The sequence below is a fragment of the Peromyscus maniculatus genome, chromosome 14 (genome assembly GCF_049852395.1).
Source record: "Peromyscus maniculatus bairdii isolate BWxNUB_F1_BW_parent chromosome 14, HU_Pman_BW_mat_3.1, whole genome shotgun sequence".
Taxonomy (NCBI): Eukaryota; Metazoa; Chordata; class Mammalia; order Rodentia; family Cricetidae; genus Peromyscus; species Peromyscus maniculatus.
Genome location: NC_134865.1, coordinates 43,032,058 through 43,044,839, shown reverse-complemented (window position 1 = coordinate 43,044,839; position 12,782 = coordinate 43,032,058).

The window sequence follows — 12,782 nt, the reverse complement described above, 5'->3', positions numbered from 1 at the left end:
TTTGTGGAAGCATTGGGATATGTTGAGAAATAGAATGGATTCAGCTAGATTGACTATAGCTGCTCCCCCAAAAGATTGAGTTTGGGGGGATTACATAATTCTAATCAGACTTTTTATTTTGGGCACCAGGGATGTTGATCTTGCTTGTAAGTGTGTTGCCTGCCATCCACAGGGCTCTAAGCTCAAAAGCCAGAACGGGTGCTGTTGTTATTATTTTTAAGGCATACTTACATACATGGATGATCTTCTGCCCTGTTGGACTTCGTTGTTGGTTTTATGACCACATGAACGGTGGTTTTCATTCACAAGTAATTAAACTAGAATGACAGCACATTTCAGCATAGGGATTACAGCAGACCTGGATTACTTAATGACATTCCTCCAAAGACCTTTGCCTAGGGAGTGTAGTGTGAATAAAATAAATACCATGATTAAACATGCAAAGTTAATCTAAATACTTCAAAAGAGGTTAGCCTCAAACTAGGAGATCTTCCTGCTACTGCCTCCCGAGTGCTGGGATGAAAGGCAGTGCAGCATTGTGCCCAGCTGGTTATTTTTGAAGATTTAAATAGTGGTTCCTGGTGAAAGATCAGTGAAGGTTCCATATTGTAGAAGCATTCCTTTAAGCAAGCAGAACCCAGGGCTAGTAAATGGAAAGTTGTGAGCACGAGTTCTTGAGAAAAGCTGTTTCAGGTAGTAAAACAATTGGGAAAGGATGCCTGGCAAAAGACGAGGGCAGAAAAGTGAGGTCTGTGTCGTCAGAGTTGCTAGAATCAGCTACACGCTAGAATCCTGTGGAGCATTTGCCCTCTCAGGTTTCCAGAGGACTTTGAGACTGGGGAATGAACATCAATTAAAGATGATTTTTAATTTTTGTTGTTGCCTCTTGAGATAGGGTCAAATCTTGGATGGCCTGAAACTCACTATTGTAGACTAAGCTGGCCTCAAATTCACAGAAATCCTCCTGCCTCTGCCTCCTAAATGCTGGGATTAAAGGCATTGGCCATCACACTCACCTTAAGATTTGTTTTTTTTTCAAGACAGGGTTTCTCTGTGTAGCCTTAGCTTTCCTGGAACTCACTCTGTAGACCAGGCTAGCCTTGAACTCAAGAGATTTGCCTACCTCTGCCTCTCACATGCCGGGATCAAAGGCCTGTGTGACCACTGCCCGACAAGATATTTTTATTTGGTTTGTTTCTCAGTTTTCTAAGCCATACATTTCCTTTTTTTGAACCTTAACTAGTCTGCTTTTGTCTGTTTGGTTTTTTGTTTGTTTTGAGACAGGCTCCCATCATATAGTTGGGAATGTCATGTTGCCTTAGTCTCCCTAGGGCCCTGGTGCTGGAGTTACAAGTGTGCACCACTGTGCCTGGCGTCTTTATTACTTTCTTTTTAATGTTGTACTCGTCGACTCCCACTGATCCCCACTTGCACTTGGATGTGTTCTGTTGTCCCCATTCCGAGGGTTTTTCCTCTCCCGCCCAGTAAGTCTCTTGGCTTTGCTTACAAGTGTATGGGCACCCTATCAGTGAGTACACACTCCTGAAGAAAGCTCCCTCTATCAAGCAAGCTGTAACTACTCAGGGAGGAGTGAGGCCCCACGAGACCCTCTCCCTTCCTGACGAGATGTTAGCAGATGTTAGCAGGCCCAGTCCTGTTCGGATCGTGAGTGGAGGATCTCGAGTAGCTACCATGAGTTCAAGGGTGCAACGGTCAGGTCAGGGTTGCGTATCTCTTGGCTTCCTCTGGCTCTTACATTCTTTCTGCCTCCTCAGTGATGTCCCCTGAGCCTTGAAGTGGGTTATATAAATGTCCTATTTAGAGCTGAGCACTCAGCAGTCACTTACTCTCAGCACTTGGTAGCAGGCCTTCCCGTAGACCTTGGAGGAAGAACAAGGAGACCACCATGTGCTCCAGGCTCTGCCAGAATGCTTATGTGTGACCTTGTCCATTACCCATGCAGCCCTTGCTTGCTTCCTCTGCATTCTAGCACTTCCAGAATCCCCCCACCCTGTGGTTTGAAAATAGCCAGTGAAATTATGTGTTGCCATGTATGGGAGGCAGAGAAACAAAAAGCATATCAAAGGCTGTACATAGTCTAGACAGTCTAGTCTGTCTACCACAAATAAAAACCGTTTTCCTTCAGAAGCCTTGGTGTCCCGTCTCTTTGTTCTTGATGGTTCTGTCTGGGATTTGGTGATGGTGATTTTGCCTCCCTTTTTGCCAGGGCAGAGACCCCTGAAGCACATCAGAACCTGCTAAGTCCTGGGAGCCAGAAGAGGGGCCTGACCACTTCCTGGAACCCCAGGACTAGCCCAAGTAGTTGATACAGGTTGGACTTCTACAGTGGCTCAAGGTAGCATGGTGAGCTGGAAATGTATGAGTATCTTTAAATGAGTCAGACAAGGGACTTGACCACACAGGCCAAAGCAGTAGCTGAGTCCGCTCTGGTTCCTGGTGATCCTCAGCCCAGGGTAGCCTTACTGGGGTCCCGATACTGAGATTTCTAGCTCTGACCCACTAAGACCAAAGAACATGAAATATCCCCAAGGAGGTGTGGCTAGTAATGGATGGAGGGGAGTTCATCCTCTTTCCCTCCCTGCCCTTGTGTTTTGAGAGTTGTCAAAGGGATGCTAGATGTATGCAGTTCTTTCCTGCCCACAGTGGCTGCGAGCCCGATTGGAGGAAAATTGTAAAAAGCATGCTAGCAGAGATTTTACGACAGCTCAAAACATGGACCAGACCCTGAGAAGCCCGTTGGGGAGAATTGTACCCTTGTCAGCGCGCGCCGTCAGCACCTCTGCCATCCGTTGTAGCTGCAGCTCCGTCTCCATCTGAGGCCGTACAGTCCCCTGAGGCTACTAGAGTCTAACTGGAAACCACCCCGAGCTGCCTCTCTTAACTTCATGTACTCAGGTTTAAAGCACCAGGAGTCCAACCAGTACTACTCCTGTCTGTAAAGACCTTCCAGGTACTCAGCCTGTTGTGGGAAAAATCAACCAGGAGCCTTTAAAGAGATCTAACAGGCCCTTACTAAATAAAGTGCCCAGCTTGGACTCCCAGACAGTGCAGCCTTTCATTCTGTATGTGCATGAACACACTGGTGCCACACTTAATTTAGATGTTGGGTCCTGACAGCTAGACTCTTGTCTTTCAGGGCTGGCCACCATACCTTCGAGTGGTCACAGCAATTAAGTGGCAGAGGCTACCAAACTTGACCATGCCCCAGGATTTAACCTGGGTGCTCAGGAAGGAATGACTTCAGTGGATAGAAGGGTCAGTATTGGCTCACCAATGCCAGAATGATCATCAGATACCAGGGAAGGCTTTCGCTTGGGGGTGTTAGAAAACTTAAACCCCTCAAGTTTGCTGCCTGTTGGGCCAGATCAACCAGATCATGACTGTTGAGGTCATGGATGAGGTGTTTGCCAGCTACCCAGTCCTAATAGACCAGCCTCATCTTTATTTTTGTTTTGTTAAAAGATTTACTCATTTGTTTTATGTATATAAGTGCTCTATCTGCATGCATGTCTTTAAGCCAGAAGAGGGCATCAGATCCTACTAGAGATGGTTGTGAACCACCTATGTTGTTGCTGGGATTTGAACTCAGGACCTCTTAAGCACTGAGCCATCTCTCCAGCCCAATCAGCCTTTTTTAAAAGAGACCAATATAGACTTTCATTGGTGGCAGAAACTTTGTCAAGGAAGGTGAACCCTTTGCTGGTTATTCTATAGTGACACTTAATTCTACCACTGTGGCTAAAACCTGCCCAAGGAGACTTGAGCATCGAGGACAGGCAGTCCTTAGCCCTCTCGCTGGCTGCTGGGATAGGCATCAACATACATACAGGCTCTGTGCCTACTTCTAACTCTGCACACAGGGCCCTATATAATGAAAGGGGCCTGATAGTTCTGGAGGAAAAAAAAAAATGTGCCAGGGAAATCATAGAACTTTTAGAGACTGTACCAATCCTAAAAAGATTGGCCATTCTGCACTATTAGGAACACCAGAAGGTACTGCAGTTTCCCAGGAAATGATAAAGTGGTCCAGGAGGCAAAGTTGGTAGCTTCCCAAGGAATTAAAGTCAATAGCTCTAACTGCTGTACATTGGTCTCATCTCGGGCAGGCTTGGGACTGTAGAGCTGACAATGGAATGGCAAGCTCCTGTGGACTACACTGGACATGAGAGGACAGCTTACGGAGTGCTTACAGAGGGCTTTGTGTGCTGGGTTCCTTTCAACCAGGTCATTCTGCTGCTGGCCCTTGCTAGAGATGTGAACAGTAAGGCATACAGGCACACGAGGACTAGAAACACGAAGAAGCAACAAGCTTTACAGATTAGGACTTGGAAGGATAATTAGTGGGCCCCGAACATATCGTTCAGTATTGCAGCCCGACCACAAGGATGGATGGAAGGGATCTTGGGACTATCATACTCCCATTACATGTTAAATCACATCATCAGATTACAGGAAGTTTTTGAGGTTATAACCAATGAAATTGCAAGGGTTCTTGTTCTAGCCAGACAGCAAACAAAATGCAGTGCCATTTACCAAAATTTTGCTTGGCTTTAGACTATTTACTTGCCTCTGAAGGAGTTGTTCGTGGAACATTCAACCTAAGCTACTATTGCTTAGAAATAGATGATGAAAGAAAAATCACTGAAGAGATGATAGATGGAATGAGGAAAGTTGATTATATCCCGCACAGATTTGCAAGCACTTGAAATCCTCCACTGGGGAAATGGAAAGAGGTGCTGAGGTTCAGTAGCCAGCCATTCTTGTGGAATTGGTGAGCTCCAGGCCCGTACAAACCCTTGTCTGAAAGGAAGTGGCTGATGTTCCTAAGGGTAACACTTCAGTTCCAAACCTCTGACCTCCACATACACCCCACGTGATCCTACACACCCCACCTATGCATTTAAAACAACAAAAAACACACGACCGGTAAATCACCTAAAAATGAAACCACTTGACAGATGAAGTCATACTCAAGAACATCCAGGGATAGAATACGCAAGACTGTCCACGTGATGTTAGGAATTTTTATTAGAATTTCTTGGTTTTTAAAAGTTACTATACTAGCCGGGCGGTGGTGGCGCACGCCTTTAATCCCAGCACTCGGGAGGCAGAGCCAGGCGGATCTCTGTGAGTTCGAGGCCAGCCTGGGCTACCAAGTGAGCTCCAGGAAAGGCGCAAAACTACGCAGAGAAACCCTGTCTCGAAAAACCAAAAAAAAAAAAAAAAAAAAGTTACTATACTATGTTTAATTAGCTCTCGAAGGGATTTTTAGATGATAGCTGATATTTTGCAGATCTTTATTATTGCTAGCAGTAAATTGTGAGAAAAATTTGGTGAAAGCTTAAGGTTTTTTTGTAATTTATGTGTCTTGATAAATTACTGAACTCAGAATCTCTCTGTGTACTGGTTAGTTTTTATTATCAGCTTGACACAACCTAGAGTCACCTACAACCGAGAATAAACCTAGAGTCACCTAGGAAGAAAACAAACCTCAACGCCAAAAGAATTGCCTCCATCAGGGTGGCCTGTGGGCATGCCTGTGAGAAGTTTTCTGATTACTAATTGCTGTAGATGGGCCCAGGCCACAGTAGGCATTACCATCTCTGGGCAGTGTTTTTTAAAAAGCCATCTAATTATAAACCAGAGAGGGAGGCAGCATCCCTCCCCGGTCTCTGCTTCATTTCCTGTTTGAATCCTGCCTGACTTTCTTTAGTGATGTCTTGGAAGTAGAAACTGAAATAACTGCTTTTGCATGGTGTTTACCACAGAAACAAAGCAAACTAGGACACCACGGAAATTTTTTTTTTTAATCTTGGTGCCATAGTGCTTCTATGCATGAAACTAGGAACTGAACGGGGCTTTCTCTTAGGAGGCTATTTGCTTGGCCTCTGGGTGCTGTGAAATTGGTCAGGACTTGGAAAACAGACTCCCAGGAATGGAGCAGTAAGTTAAAATATCAGGTTTATAGTTGGAATTCATATATCTAAAGAGGCAAGTTATAATCTTAGCTGAGAAACCCCCAGAACTGGGGCCAGTGAGATGGCTCAGCAGGTAACATTTGATGACAGTTGATCCTAGTCTGGCCACATGGTGGGAAGAGGGAACAGACTTCTGTTGGTTGTCCTTTCACCCGACATGCACACACACCACACACACACACATAAATAAATAAATCTGTTGATACTTAATTCCCAGAATTTTCACAATGATTCTACAAGACAGTGTCTTGAATGTGCATCCTAATACAGAGAGCTTGGACTTGAAAAACACGTTACATGTTCTAGTCATAAGCTTGTACTCATTGGCTGTGACCTCAGATACATCACAGAATTAAATTTTACTTAGCGTTTCATAGGCTTAGTATTTACAGCTATTTTAAGGTTCTAGTCCAGCACTGTATTTTTCAGATAGGAATGTATAAGTATGCTTCTTATGTCCATCCATCCCTAAAAAATTTAAGAACCCTTGAGAATCAGAATTCTAGACTCTGACAGTAATTTTAGCAGTTGTGAAGTTGCTGGTGTTGTTTACTGCAGAGGAACAAATTCCCAGGTGTTTTATGTCACGCCTGCCTTGGTTTTATCAAGGGGTGGTGTGGCAGTGTGTGGGGTAGACCCATTACCCCTTATGCATAGGAAAGTGTCAGAGTCAGATGTTCTGATTGTTCTTATTAGCTAGCATTAGAGATGCCCAAGTGAGAGTAAACAAGGGTGTATTGGAAGGCAGAAGTGGGCAGATCTCTGTTTGAGGCCAGCCTGGTCTACATACTGAGTTCCAGGCGGGCCAGGGCTCTGTAGAGAGATGCTGCCTCAAAAGACAAGCCCAAGAAATTACTTCCTCCATACACTCCAGTCAGCTTTATTTATATTTATTTATTTATTCTTATTGAATGCTCATCAGGGATTGTATTGATGTGCCATTGTTTTGTTTTGTGACCATTTTGGTTTTGGTTTTTCGAGATAAGGTTTCTCTGTGTTGTCCTGGCTGTCCTGGAACTTCCTCTGTAGAGCAGGCTAGCCTCTGCCTCCCAAGTGCTGGGATTAAAGGGGTGCACTACCACCACGCAGTTATGCTGTTTCAAGTTTATTGCTTAAAAACTGAAATACAAATCAATTGCACCTAGTAAGGCTTTTAATTGTTTATACAGCAGTAGGAAAAGAAGTCAAGAGGGTCAATCTCTTTGTTCGTTTGTAGTATGTTTGATAATAGGACTGAATCAGCAGTGCTAACAGCTACTTAAGATTTATAGTTATTATGAATTTGTAGTATCTCAGATACTTCAATAATCACCAAGAAAAAAAAAACCCCAATTCCCTCAAACCAAATATAGTTAACTGTTTTAAAGAAACTACTTTTTATGACATTATAAGGTGCTTCCAGTGTCTGTACGCTTTTGATAGCTCTGGTATTGTATTGGTCAGAGGGTGCAGGGAGAGGATTTTATGTAATGAAGCCATCTTCCTGTTTTTTACTTCTTCATGTGTCACAATACTGAAACCAACTTTGCTGGTTTTCTCCCAAGTTTGAAGTTCTGCATTTTATCACAGTCAGAAAGAACGAGGCTGTTTCCAGTGAATACTTCAGCCACAAATGTTGCTTCTCTTTGCCACTGTGTACTTCCTGTTTGGTCAATTTCCATTTAGGGAAAAGAATGGATTTTAGGGTAAGCTAGCTTGAGCTTCACATTTAAAACTTGTCAAGTTTCCTTGGAAGCCATCCAAATAGCTGGGGTATGGAGGAGAACAGCACTTGATTTCTACAACACCAAGTTGTTTCAGAAGCTTCATTTGGCTTTGTCAGGAGACCACCAGTAGAGAATAGAAACTTTCTGTCATCTCTGTCCTCAGTTTCCAGTGTGCAGCTCGCCAGTCCTTTAGGCTTTCCACGTTAAAGGTATTTGAGTTTGTGAATTAATTACTGTTTCCTGTGAAGGATCTGTGTTGTTTCTAGACTTCCATAAACTTGTAAGAATTGCATTCAGCTGCATATGCTCCACTCACAGCAGGTACAAGTCGAAGCTCCTAGGTTAATTAGAATGCAGATGGCTACATTTCAATCTGGGATATCTTTTGAATGTGAGTCTCAGGCGAGCCATCCTAAGTTCATTTGCAGCTGACATAGTGAGTTGCAAACCAGTTATCTGTCACTCGTTAACCCTAAGGTCGCCTAGCATGCTGTTTGTTAATAGACTGTAGCAGAGCCTATTTCTGCGGTGAACCAAACCCTACTTACCTTGCTGTCCCGAGACTTGCAAGGCCATTCTACAATGCTGGACCCAAGCTCCCTTAAAATTTTTCTCAGATCAAATTAAACTGGTCTGCTTTAAGTCAAAACTTTTTCTCCTTGGCCTATCAATACAAAAAGTACTTTAATCCATACCCATTAATGAGTAGTAATGTAATTTCCTCCTTATTGTTCTCTGGCCTCCTGCACACCTTCATGTTGAAATGTTTCCTAACACCCTTGGAGGCCTGGGTTGAATCAAAGTAGTTGAACTATTTTGCTATTAAATTTCTAGATCCTTCTCCCTTTCTTCTACTTATATGCTCTTACTTGTGAAATCTATTTCTCATAAGATTACATAAAGGTGGTTTTCCTGAATATTCACCGTCCCCTACTGTTTTAGCATGTTTTGCTTTTTCTGGTAACTTTCCTGTGGCCCTTTTCTAATGGGATTCTGAGCTCCTCTGTAATGTAGTCACCCCACCACCAAAGAGGCTGAAGCAGGAGTACCCCTACTTCCTGGAACACTGCTTCGGAGCAGCAGCAGTGGCAATGAAAAGGCCAATCACATATGCTAATGACTTAGTGAGGACTCTAAGTTGTCTGAGCTCTTCTATCATCCTAGTACTTAAGCCTGTACTAAAATAATTTCTGTTAAACCCAAACTCATCAGACAGAAATATTAGTGTGTGTGTTCAAAAGAATTATATCAAGTATTTATTCAAAATAAAGATTGTATAAATAAAGGCCTATAACTGGTGAATTCAGTTCTGTAGTGAATTCTGAAGTTAGTGGACTCAGAACCAGTTTGGAAAGCATACATTCCTATCATCTCTATTTTGTCTTTGTGTTCGTGTACGCGCGCGCGCATGTGTGTGTGTGTGTGTGTGTGTGTGTGTGTGTGTGCGTGCGTGCGTGCGTGCGCGCGCGCGCGCGCATAAACGCACGGCACGCTAACACCTTAGGAGCCTGTCGGCACTGGGAGAGTGCCCCCTCCCAAAGAAAGAGCACTTAGCCTCCTTTGTTTCAGTATCATCTCAGGCTTCTGCCATTCATTATTCGAATGCTCTGTGCTTACTCTGAATTCACTCACTGGAACACTCATCCAACAAGTGTCCATGAAACGCCTCGATTCCTTTTGTGTTTGTTAGAATTTATGTCCTCCAGTTCTCAAAGCACACATTTGTCACTGACTATAGACAGCTTAAGTGTACACACTAATACACATCTCTGTGATAGTCCTCGGTAGTAGTGATTTGTTACCTGCTGTTTCACTGAGCAAAGAGAAAGTTTTAAAATTTAGTTGGCACTGTTGTATACACTGTCGACTTCCAAATGTTCTCTTAAAATTTTTACTGTTTTTTTTTTTTAACTATTGATGGTCAAAAATGCTGTGCCTACTAAGGATATAACATTATTATCCTAGACATTTAGTAATTGGTTATTATATGGGAGTGTTTTGCCTGCATGTGTGTCTCTGCATGCCTGGTACCCAAGAAAGCCAGAAGAGGGCATTGGATCCCTGGAGCTGGGTTTACAGGTGGTTGTGAACCATCCGAGGTAGGTGTTGGGAACTGAACTCTAGTCCTCTGCAAAAATAGCACACTCTGAACTGCTAAGCCACCTCTAGTTCCCATATCTACTCTTTTAAGAAAAATGTTCTATATGAGCCAGAAAGATAACCTAATTTACCCTTGAAGGGGTGAGATGATCAAGAACAGAACACTACTTTCACAAGGTTTTAATGTTTAAATATGTGAAGCACAAACGCACAGGTGCCTATTGTATAACACTTAGTTCAAGCTGAATAAACAATGGGTACAAACAGAATCAAAGACGGTAAAATACCTTGGGTTATGAGATGCTATGTTTGATTTTCTCTCTAACTTTTAAAAATAGCCTAATAGGGAGCAAGATAGCAGCTAGTGGTTTCATTGGTATAAGGCTTCCCCCGAATATTTTATAAAGGGTAAAAGTTATTTTTTTTTTCTGTCTTTCGAGCTTTTCAGTCCTTAGTCAAGTGAAGCTGAATTAGAGGCAGATTTTTTTTAAAATCTAGCCACATGTGGTGGCATACCATGTCTTTTTTTTTGAGACAGGGTTTCTCTGTGTAACTGCTCTGGCTATCCTTGAACTCACTTTGTAGACCAGGCTGACCTTAAACTCAGAGGTCCGCCTACCTTTGCCTCCCGAGAGTGCTGGGATTAAAGGCCTGTGCCACCACTGACCAGCTACAGCACACTTTTAATCCTGGCACTCCTCTCCAAAGGAAAGGCAAGCATCTCTCTGGTAAGTTCAAGGCCAGCCGGGAAGCATAACGAGAACTTCTCCCAAAAAAAGAGAAGAAAGCAACATCCTGTCTACCTTTGCATAAAGTATAAATAAGGTTTACTAATTTAAAGAACATTATCCACTGTACCTAGGATTACAATAAAATGGATCCCAGGTGAGACACAGGCTAGTGATGCTCAGGGACCTAGTTGATTTGAAAGAACAATAACTTTCATTTCCTTAATTCCTTAAGTCTTTTAAGTCTAGCTTATTGTGGTGTGGTAAAATATAGCAAAACCTTGATGAACTCCCCAGACTCATCCTTTGACTAAATAATGAAGATACAGGATATTTCCAACACTCTGTAAAAGTGACTTTGCTTGCTTTTGTCATTCCATCCCAAGAATCACTTATTTGTGATTCTAGTTTTGTTTTCTATGAAATCACATTGCAATGATGTATATGAATCATGCCGCTTGAGAGCCTGCACATGTATACACCTGGAGGTCAGAGGACAACTGTCAGGAATCTGCTGTCCCCTCCACCAAGGGTTTCAGGGATCAAAATCAGACTGTCAGGTTTGCACAGCAAACCTTTACCATCTGGCTGGCCCTGCATTCAATTTGTCGGAGCACTGAGTTAGTGCTCAGTTACACTGTAAGAAAACTGACAAATTATTCCTTTAACGTTCCTGTTAAAGGAATCATTGCCAATGCTAGGTATGCTCAGTTGTACTGGTTTTTGTTTTGTTTTGTTTTAAAGAGGTGACACATTAACTCAGTTCCTTAACAAGAAACTCCATAGTGGAATTACAAGTGTATGGTAACCATGCCTTGCCGGGTTTCAACAATCCATGCTCTGCTGGCAGAACAGGTGCTCCACCTGACTAGTTACAACAGGTAAAGACATTTAATTCATGTTAAAGGTGTAAAGAAAGATGCATTCTAAGGGCGTTTAGTGGAGAGAAATCTTGTGTTTTTGAGATCTTCTCATGTCTTCCTCTTCAGGAATGGCCTGAGTATAGGGAACACAATATGGATACTGTGGGGTTTTGCCAGAATGAAAAATGAAGGTCAGCTCTGGGCTGCATTTCAAAAGATAAGTACAAACATATATATTACACATTATGGCATTTCTTCTGGTATGTTAACCAGAATTGTGGTGTTTTATTTTATACGTTTTTTTAAAAATGTAATTTTGCCACTTATCTTACAAAGAAAACTGATTCAGAGATGTTGATGGTCTAAACTTCATTTTGATTTTTAGGTCCTTTTAAGAACAACAGAAACAGGGCCAGGCATGGTGGAGATGGAGGCAGGTGGATCTCTGAGAGTTTGAGGCCAAGCCTGGTCTACACTATTCATGTAGAATAGTGAGTTCAAGGATGACCAGAGCTTAGGGAGAGACGGAACCTGTCTATAAAAAAACCCAACACCAAGAAACAAACCAAATGAACTCTTTAACAGATAAGTAATATAAATATATTTTATTATATGTTAATATTTAAGCCCAAATTTGCTACTTTTTTGTTATTTCAGGTGCCAATATTAAGGTGATTTCTGACTTAATTTATCTGAAAATAAATGTTGCTTGTATTCGTGTGAAATTAGAATGTGTCATTTTTCCCACAAAAGGCTGGTTAATCCTCAATAGCAGTTACAGAATGTTGCTACATTAAATCTAGACTTTCTGTACTATATTGGAAAAGTTACGATTTGCTTTCATAACAGCTGTAGTAGATACATCTGCTGATCTTAAAATTGATCCGATATGGTATTTATAGTAGCTTATAATTAGCTAAGATAAAGGTTTGTTTAGAACCACTTCAAATGGTTATTAGTTGTACTTAGTGAATTTAAGAAGTTATAGCAACAACATAGCAAAACTCATGTGCCATTAGTGTGGTGGCACACACCTTTAACCCCAGCACTCAGGAGGCAGAGGCAGGCAGATCTCTGTGAGTTCAAGGCAAGCCTGGTCTGCAGAGGGAGGTTCAGGACAGGACAGCCAGAGCTACACAAACCCTGCCTCAAAAAACGAAAAACAACACACAGATAGACATATTTTATATACTGACTTAGATATAGTCAGTTTCTCTATCTGAAAATAGTTCCAAAGCCAACCAACACTTCTGTCAATTTGGGCTAAATGCATTGATTGTAAAATGTAGCACACAGAAGTCATGATGATGAAATACTTTTTAAACTGTTTTGAGTTGATTGCATAGTAGTTACGATACTCAGGTAAAATGATGTGACATTTAATCC